This window comes from Apodemus sylvaticus, chromosome 7 (assembly GCF_947179515.1).
Source record: "Apodemus sylvaticus chromosome 7, mApoSyl1.1, whole genome shotgun sequence".
NCBI lineage: Eukaryota > Metazoa > Chordata > Mammalia > Rodentia > Muridae > Apodemus > Apodemus sylvaticus.
Genome location: NC_067478.1, coordinates 24111734 through 24120807, shown reverse-complemented (window position 1 = coordinate 24120807; position 9074 = coordinate 24111734).

Sequence of the window (9074 nt, the reverse complement as noted above, 5' to 3'; positions counted from 1 at the left end):
CCGAGTATAGGGATGGCGTTTTCTCTGAGAGGCTGGTGCACACGTCACGAATGGACCGTGTAATGGAGGGAGGGGGCACTCACCAGTGCCGTTTGGGCTTGCCCTGCTTCTTTATCTACCTAAGCGAGATAATTTCCATAACATGGTACCAAGAGCCATTTGTTTTCCGCCATATGTACACTCGACTCACTGTTTGCCTTTGAAGGGAGTTTCTGTTCTGATTAACCAGGTTCTCCTCAGTAGAGGGTGAACAACTGGAGGTGAGGGTGGCTGCTTGGAAGGTGTGGCACGTTGGTCAGGAGGGGCTTCCAGAGGCTGAACCATAAAACCTTGAAGATGCAGGGTCTCATCGATGGGAAAGACTCCTTTGGGTACTTTAAGTTAAAAACTTTGGCGAGATAGGTTGCAATAAAGTTGATTCTCATTCTTCGTGGTCCTTATGTGGAAAAGAATCACAATACTGAATTAGCAAATTCTGAAACATTGCCTGTAAGGAAAACACACCTCTAGGGTCTCGTGTATCTCTGGTCAAATTTTCATCAATAATGGATAATCTTATTTTATGTGTACTTCTATTTAATGATATGTAATTTTAATATACAGTTCTGATTTATTAGCATTGAAATGATAGTCAACAGTAATATAATTTATGCCTACAATCTCACATATGTATTTTCTCTATGGGAAACGTGGTAGCCTACTGATGCTTATCAAAAGCAGAAAGAACTTCAGTACTTTTTATGGTGAACCGTTTAAGACACCAAAATCAACAGGAAGTGCAAAAGCAGAAGAAAGGACTCACTAAATACACTTCAGAGAGGATGCTTATTTGCAGTATGAGAGAAAAACCACAGAAGGGGTGAGTTACCCTGCTCTCCCTCAGTGGGAACATACAACTTGGGTAACCTGAAGCCTTACCTTCTGCACATGCCTACTTAGGGCTATGGACGTGCCCTAAATAAAGTGCACAAAATTTGCAACATGGAATAGGTATATAGTGAAAATCAACTCTAGCATATGCTTGATGGAATGGACTAGTAAATGTGGCTAAGTCCTTTGCAGCTTTGGTGGCATCAGAGTGAATTCTACGTGAATCAACAGACAGGTCATGATGGAGAGGCGAAAGCAGAAGTAACTTGCAAGACATTTGAGTTCTGGAGCTGGGTAGTCTAGACTCAATGCCCACCCCATTGCTTAACATCGAAATGTAGACAACCACATCCCGCTTAACCTCAGTCAGTCTCAAGGCCTCCATCTGCAAAATGAGATAGTGATAGTGGTGGGGTGGCTGGATTGTCCCGTAGATTACCCACAAGAATAAACATGCAGTGCTGAGCATCCCACACAGGACACTACTCATAAGGCACTGGCTAGCATCAAGATGCCAGAGAGACTGATGATATTATCACCAGCAAACGCTTCAGCCATCAGCAATGACTGCCGTGCTGTATTTCTTTACGTGAAGCACAAATTAAGCCTCAGCCTTCTCTCACAAGATGTCTCTACTCACAGAAAGAATAAAGGTTTTTGGTCCATGCATTATTTCTAGAGTTTTTGTTGGTGTGTGTAAAACACTGTGCAAGTAAACCCTTCTTCCCTTGAGACAGGCCTCTTTCTGAACTTGGAACTAGGCTGGAGACCCACAAGTCCTGTGCTGGGTCCTCCAGTCTCTTCCATGGCACTGGAATTGCACGCACACAACCCTGCATAATTTTTTATGTGAGCACTGGGGATAGGAACTCAAGTTGTCATGTGTGCACAGCAGGGGGTCTTGCCTGCATAGCTAGCTCCAAAGCTCTATTTCTTTTTTGGCTCTGGGTTCAAGAGTCAACTCTCTTCTATAACTCCATGATCTGTTTTATATCATTAGTTAACTTTTCTGTGTCCCAGTTTCTCTATTTCTCTCTCTCTCTCTCTCTCTCTCTCTCTCTCTCTCTCTCTCTCTCTCTATATATATATATATATATATATATATATATATATATATATATATATTTGTTTTGAGGGAGGGCTTCATGTAGATTAGGCTAGTCTTGGTTCTCTATATAGCAGAGGATGACCTTGGACCCCTTGCTCCTGACATCTCCACCTTGTAAGTGTTGTGATTACAATTGTGTGCTACCATGTCTGGTAGACTTCAGTAGTGGGTGGGGCATTGCATTTAGAGGTAGCTACTAAAATGAAAGATTCCTAGATATTCTGACCAATCCTGGAGAGGGCAGAAGAATTTTCTAGGGTATGAAATGAAGATTCAAACCAGTCTCATTTAGGTCTCAGGACTGGAGGATTACCAAGGGAAATCTTGTACAACATGTTAAAGGGTCTTTGGGTCGCAAAGACGGACTGCATCTTGGTGACCGACTCTGCCATGGAGACAATTCTTTTTTACCTTCCTTCCTTCCTTCCTTCCTTCCTTCCTTCCTTCCTTCCTTCCTTCCTTCCTTTCTTCCTTCCTTCCTTCCTTCCCTCCCTCCCTCCTTCTTTTCTTCCCTCTCTCTATCCCTATTTCCCACCTTTTTCCTTTCCCCTCTCTTTCTTTCTTCTGACCATTTTGCTATGTTGCCCAGTCTTATTGCCAACACATAATTTTCTCTCTTACAGATATGGATCACTATGCTGCCTGGTTGAGACTATCTCTTGACTACAGCATAAAGACACATTGAAAAATACAGACATTGAACAAACCAGACATCACTACATTCAGAGGTCTTTAGCATTCAGTGTAGACTCTGATATGTAAATTAAAATGTCCAGGAGTGGGAAGTCCCACTTGTTCTCTCCAGGTGAAGCAGCCATCCCAGATCTTACGGAAAACTGAACATGTTCTTGTCATGAGCTCACACTGCCAACTCAGAAGTGACTCACAGAAACGACCATCAAACCTGAGTTTCAGTCTAATGTGGGTGTTCCAAGTAATGACTCATTTCCCCTTGGTTTAGCCTCTGGGAGTCATGAGTTTCTGACTCCTCTGTTTATGTACTAGGGATATAAATGCTCATTTATTCTATTCCATTCAGTTCAGGATTCAATTTTAAAGCCAGAAAGTGTGAACAACCAGAACACTGCCCAGTGTACAATAGGATTTTGTTAGTAGTTATTGCTTTGTGTACCAATCGAGTGACTAACAACATATGAATTTTCAACAAAACATAATAAAATCAGCTCGTAAGTTGAAGTAAATTTTTTTGGGAAAGAATTGGAACAAAGCAACATATATCCTTTTGGACTCAGCAAGAGGATCTGTACATTTTCAACTATATCTGTAGTTGAAAATGCAAACATGAATCACATGAAAGTGGACATTAGCCAGGATGCTACTTTTCCTGCTGTCAGCATATGTTCACGTGCTGAGACACAGGTCCTTAGAGGGCAGAATTCTTATATAGAGCCAGTCTGTGGCAAGGATGGCGCTCATCACAGGGAACCCTCACCTCTCTGGCTCTTTCCTCTCTGCCCTCTCTCTAACACCTTCCCTCCATCTGGAGCTCACTGACCCAGGAACCCAAGGCACCTTCTAAGCACAGTGGTTGGCTAGAAAGTCTAGTTTGTAACCCAACAAGTTTGCTCTCCATTGTAAGAACAAGTCAAGTAAAGGATGTTGAGTTTGCAGATGATTTTGTGATCCCAAGCCTTTACAATTTTATGAATGAATATGTTATTATGTAGAAGATTAAAGAAAATTGCCAGCTTATTTTTCCAAGCAAAGGACAGATCAGTTACTACAATCATAGGGGAATGCTTTAATACCAAAGATAGGAAACTACACTCTCAGAATAAAAGAATTGCATCCACATCTAGATCTGTATTAATATTTCACACTATTTTTTCCCTCAGATGTGGCAGTGTGATCAGGGGTCAGGGTAGTCTAGGGAGCAGTGTAGGTGCAGAAGTCTGGAGCTCCTGGGCTTCTGGCTATAGCCGTGAGATATTTACTGATAAGGTTTGTTGAGTAGCCGTGCCAGAGTATGAAGGCCAACGATACAACTCTTGAGTGGAAAGTGAGGGTGGGAATTCTGGTAGCCCTGGGGGGAGGTGTTAGGTTTGGGGTACCCAAACTTGATGACTCTGGATGATACAGCTGAGGGGCAGGGACAGAGGTGGGCAGAGTGTGTTATCCAGGGAAAGCTAATTCATCAAGGATAGGCAAGAAAGGAAGGAAGGAGAAAATTGTCCCTGGGAGGGTTTCCATGATCTTAGATGGACTCAGGAGTGTTCTGTGGACAGGGATGCGGACTGTCATGGAGTGACTGATGGATTTTAGGTGATTTATCTGATCCATTTATGGATGCATTTGTCTAAGAGGTGACTGTTGGGCTATGCAGTCCACTAAGCCCTGGTGGCGTGGAGACAAATAGGGTATAGTCTTTGGTCCCAGAAATGTGTAACTATGTACAAATTATAAATATGGATGTGCTGGTTAGTTTTATGTCAACTTGATGCCAGTTAGAGTCATTTGGGAAAAGGGGAACTCAAGAAAATACTCTTACCAGATGAGCCATTGGGCAAGCCTGTAGGATGATGCTGCTGCTGCTGCTGATTGATAGGTGATGTGGGAGGGTCCAGCTCACAGTGAGCAGTGCCAGGACTGGGCTGGTTGGTCATGGGGGTTGTAGGAAAGTAGGCTGAGTAAGCCATACTGAGCAAGCTAGTAAGCAGCACCCCTCTATGGGCTCTGTTTCTGTTGTAGCCTCCCATTTCCTGAAACGAACCCTCCCCTTCTCAGGCTGCACTGTGGATATTAAGAAAACAAAATAGCTGGCAAAATGACTGAGCAATTAAGAACTCATAACCGACCTTGCAGAGGACCTGGGTTTGGTTCCCAGAACCTACATTGCAGCCTAACTGTAACTCCAGTTCTGGGTGATTTGATGCCCTCTTCTGGATTCTGTATGCACCAGATACACACGTGATGCTGGGATTACAGGCGTGCGCCACCACTGCCCAGCTGGGAAATTTTAATAAAAAAATAGATTCACTTCAAGGGAGTAGCAATTAGCAGTAATTAGACTGTCAACAGTGGAGGACAGAAGACACTGTGGGTCAGCACCCCTTCAGAGTTAAACAAAGGTAGCTGCAATGTGGAATTTTAAGTTTGGGAAGCAAAATCTTGCAAAAATAGGGATAAACTGAAAAATGTTTTCAAACCAATAAAATAGAGTGTGTTCTCCAAGAGCAGACTTATAGTAAACAAAATTCTGAAAAAAAATGTTTAAGTCAAGAAAAAAATGTTTATAAGCTTTCTAAGTTAAAAGGGGGGGGGGTAATAAAAGAGTACACCTGAGGGACCCATGGCTCCAGCTGGATATGTAGCAGATGAGTCCCTCGTGGGCATCACTGGGAGGGGAGCCCCTTGGTCCTGTGGAGGTTCCATGACCCAGGGTGGGGGAATGCTAGAGCACTGAGGCAGGAGTGGGTGAGTGGGTGGGAGAGCATTCTCATAGAGGCAGGGGAGGGGGAGAGGATGGGGTCTTGTGGAGGGGAAACTGGAAAGGGGGATAATATTTGAAATGTTAATAAATAAAATTGTACAGAGCCATATTGGGGCAGTCTTGCACTTGGTCAGAGTTTGACTTTGGTCAAGGTTAACTTCTCCCAGTTAGCCAGGATCCTGCTCCACCTAGGGTGGAGTGCACGTAGTAAAGGTTAAGTTCATTGTTCTTCCTGGTATAGGAATTCCTGAATTAAACAGGTGACCCACCCAGCTGCCGGAGCAGTCAAGACGAAGACCTCCAAGAGAAGCTAGACAACTTCCACCGGAACTCAGCCTGGAGTCTGGGGGGAAGGGTTTGCCCGAACTGTTAAAAGGTCCGGCGCCATTAAAGTTTACGGCTTTGATCAGTGAACATTGACTTAGCCGTACTTTCTTTTCGTCGCTCTTCCCTATGACCCCAAAATTCTCTCAACAGGTAACCCGGTTTACATGTAGCTGCTGGCGGCTACATAGTGGCGCCCAACGTGGGGCGACCTGGCACGAGAGAATTTCCTGAGGTAGCCCTATCCAGCGAAGCTTCGCAGAAAAAGGTGAAAATTAATGGTGTCCGCACGGTAAGCAACATAGAGGGCAAAACTAGCGCTAGTGAATTCGTGTCTATGGTTGTGAGTGCAGGAATGGATACAGTTTTTCAAGCATACTGCGTGGACCCAGCGCAGGACTGCTTGGGTTGATAAGATAGGGAAATATGGGGAAGGAATTTGGTAGGCATTTGCCCAAAGCTCGTAAGAGCTGATTTCGGCGAAAAGAAAGGGGTTTTTAAAAATAGGCATATGTCCACAGCTTCTAAGAGCTGTTTAAAGAGGAAAATGGATGCAATTGCTTAACAAGCATGCTTAACTTTCTGTGTATCTTTCCGTGTTTGTCCCGGTGCACCGACCGACTGTCTATGTGTATGTTTATGTCCTCTCTGTGTCGTTGTGTGAATGACTGTTTCATGTTAAAAAGAAAAAATTGGTAAAGATTACATCTGCTGGTAACCTTTTGAGCTAGCCACAGTTTGTGTGGGGATTGATTCAAAGCCACGCTGCAGCAGCGTAGCTCACTCACCCAAGACAGAAACATGGCTGGGGAAAAAGCCGCTCTTAAAAGCCCAGAAACCTCGAGATTTGGGAAGACCTTGGTTTGGCTTGTGAAATTCATGTAGTCGCTTTATACTTGTTTCTAATTGGTTTTAATGATATAAGGCTTTACATTTCTTGACTAAAGAGTTATAAATTAATTGGTTATTATGTAAAAGGTATAGTGTTATTAAGAAAAGGTTAGTTTAAAACTGGTGATTCAGTGTTAGAGCTATCTTAACTAACTACACGTGGCCTAACGCCACTCATGCCTTGTTCTTGTTTATAATTGGATTTAAAGGTATATTTTGCATGTCTTGACTATAGAGTATTGGCTTAAGTCACTGCACATGATTTAAAAGGTATAATGTTATTAACAAAAGTTAGGTTAAGGCTGGTAGTTTAGGGTAGTCGCCATTTTGAACACGTGGCATGATGGTTAAGGCTGGTAGTTTAGGGTAGTCGCCATTTTGAACACGTGGCATGACGATTAAGGCTGGTAGTTTAGAGTAGTCGCCATTTTGAACACCACATGGCATGACGCAATCCAGGAAATACAGGCCTTTGGGACGCTCCTAAATTGGCATGGTGTTTCATGTGAATCTTGGCCTGGAGATTAGACTTAATGAAGATTAAGATTTAAAATATTGTCTCTTTAATAAGTTACACTGTTATACACTTGAACATAAGAACTGGCAGACAAACCTTGTGCTGTAAATATGTGTTTGCCATTGATTTTAAAGAAAATAGATTGTTTAAAATTGAGATTTGCTTCCAAAATTACAATTGTGCTCTAATATTGCAAGAAAACATTGAGTTACAATAAAAATCAGTGTGTCATTGGCTACAGTTTTCAGTTTGCAGGCTCGTAATTAACATTTTGTAATTAAGATAATTTTGAGAGTGATGCAGCTATGGGTTTTAGAGGCCCATTGCCTCTTTTCCACAAGTTTATAGGCTACAATGGTAGAAGCAAAATTTAACCCTCCTAGATTAAAAAGGATATCTCTATAGAAATGTATTTGATATCAAGTAGGTTCCTTTGACCATGGAATTACTGGTTTCTTTTGTTTAATCCTTAAATTGTCCTTGTAGGTTTGGGTCTGGTCTTAGATAAAAGGCTCAGATTAGAAGATATTTACATTTGAGGAATCTCATACAATGTCCTTGCCAAGGACTCAAGGTGGATCCTAGGGCAGATAAAAAAATTTACATTTGAGTTAATGCAAAGCTTAGAGCTGCCTCAGGGGAAGCTAGTGAGGAAGTTTTGAGAAATTGTTTCTGCCTTACAGGCCCCACCTAGGGAGTGTTTGGCTTTAAAAAAAAAAAAAAAAAAGGTTTTTGACTTATCCAGGTGTGGGTTAAAATGCAGTTCAAATCTATGAAAGGTCAAGGAGGCTATAAAAGCATTAACATTTGGCCTGTCTACTCCCTATAAAATTATTGTAAATTTAAAGGGTTGGTTTTTTGCTTTACATTCTGATAATTATAAAAGCATTTGCTTCTAATTTTAAAGAGACAACAAAACAATTTCATTAGAAAGTTTTGCCTCAGGGAATGGCTAACCGCCTTATGTCTTGTGAGAAAAAGTGTTTTGTCTCTGTTTCAATACTAGAAGTTAAGATCTTAAAATTTTCAGTGTATAATGTTCATAGAATGTTTGTTACAGGCCCTTGCTCCTATAGACTTTTAGAATTTTTAGGTAAATGGCTTTCAAAGGTTGTTAGGATATATTAATTGGCTTTATCTTATATTTACCTCATTTTAAGCTTGCCACAGAAGGTCTTAAACCTCTGTTTTCAAGGTAGGAAACGTTTGTTCCTTGCTTCAAGCAACAATCAAATTTATTATTAATGGTTGGTCTATTACATGGCAAGCATTTTTAGGCAAAATTAATAATTGTTATCCAAAAGATAATTTGTACTATCAGATCACATGTTTATTCCTTTAAGTTTCTCCCTGCTTCAACACAGATACCTGAATTGGGTGCTATAGCAGCTATTTTTAAGATGTTAAAGGTCAAGCTTTTAATAATAGTAGATATACATAGCTCATGGTTTATAATTGCTTAAAATTGGTCCATTTTTAATACTGCTAATTCTTAATTTCTACAGTTTGTACAAATGTGATTCAAATTTCTAAGAACAAAGGATATGTTCTCTAAATGACTGTCCTTTAGGTATTTGAAATAATTTTATATTTTGTGCACATCAAATTATAAAGATTTGTTCTTGATGTCCTCAATTTCTACCTCTACCACGTAATGGTGTTAATCCTAGAGGACTTAGTTATTACAGATAAATGATATTCATATTTCTAATTTAGAAGATTAAAAAATATGTACATGTGACTAATGATTCATTTTTAGGCTGTCTAGTTGCAACTGCTCTAACAGAAAAAGCAACTATATTTTATATAATTACATAGTTATTGCCTATGTTATGGGTTATACTTTGTGTTCCAACTTAAATTAATAAAACAATATCTTCTTGGAAGAAAGAAGAGAGGGGAAATCGTGTCCC